At 39.0% G+C, this 953-nt stretch overlaps 1 non-coding gene across 1 annotated transcript; it reads right to left on the bottom strand.

Annotated features, from left to right (window-relative positions):
• Positions 1-849: 849 nt before the first annotated feature.
• LOC122095417 lies at positions 850-953 on the bottom strand. Its single transcript, XR_006145125.1, has one exon. It is a non-coding gene; the product is annotated as a U6 spliceosomal RNA (small nuclear RNA).

The raw sequence follows: 953 nt of genomic DNA, 5'->3' as shown, positions 1-953 counted from the left end.
TTTGCGTGAGCAAGGTAATGAGTACATTTCCTAAAAAACATTGTTACCTCCTCCTTTATTTTTCCCCTACCATCCTTTCCCTCCCACCTCCACAAGTACACAACCCTCCTCTCTTCCCCCACCTAAATTGTAAAGTTCATTTTTCAACATAGTGTCTTGTGTATCTCATTGTTACAATGTGTCAACCTGTACCCCTATTTAAGCATTTTGTTTTTTTCTTTCCCCTCCACGAATTAGAGGAGTGTATATACAAGATGTAGGTGTACCAACTTCAAATACAGTGAAAACAGGAGTTATAGCAGGAGGGAGGAACATATAAAGAAACAAAAAAATCACATCGCACATTATATGTACGTTAGAAACAATAGCAAGAAAGAAAAAAACCACTTGTGTCCCTATCTTGGGGTTCATGTCCCTTAACATCATCCTATCTGGTCATATGCAGATAGCTTTTGACCTATTCTTCTTAACCCAGACAAATATTAGTTATTGAAAATTAGGGAAACCATGGGACCAATGTTAATTTGGACGTGGCTTACTTCACGTAATATAATTTTTACCAAGACTTTCCAGTTACTAACAAATTTGGCAACGTTATTCTTTCTGATGGAGGCATAGAATTCCATTGTGTATATATACCACAGTTGTGTTGGTAGCTTTAGTATGGTCTTGTTTGTGATCATTTGGGTAAATGTCCCAAAGTGGGATTGCTGGGTCATAGGGGAGCTCTATGTGGAGTTTTTTGAGGAACCTCCATACTATTTTCCAAAGTGGTTGAACAACTTTTATACTCCCACCAAGAATGCAGTACGGTTCCCTGGTGGCCACATCCCCTCCAGCATCTGTTGTAAAAGTATGGAATGCTTCAGGAATTGGCCTGTCATCCTTGTGCATGAGCCATGCTAATCTTCTCTGAAATGTTCCAATGTTTCTGCTACGCATTTCATTTTGTG

This window comes from Dipodomys spectabilis, unplaced genomic scaffold (assembly GCF_019054845.1).
Source record: "Dipodomys spectabilis isolate Male_0828 unplaced genomic scaffold, ASM1905484v1 ptg000349l, whole genome shotgun sequence".
NCBI classification, from domain to species: Eukaryota; Metazoa; Chordata; class Mammalia; order Rodentia; family Heteromyidae; genus Dipodomys; species Dipodomys spectabilis.
The sequence above is the reverse complement of the archived record's forward strand: the minus strand, read 5'-3'. Positions and strand labels throughout refer to the sequence as shown.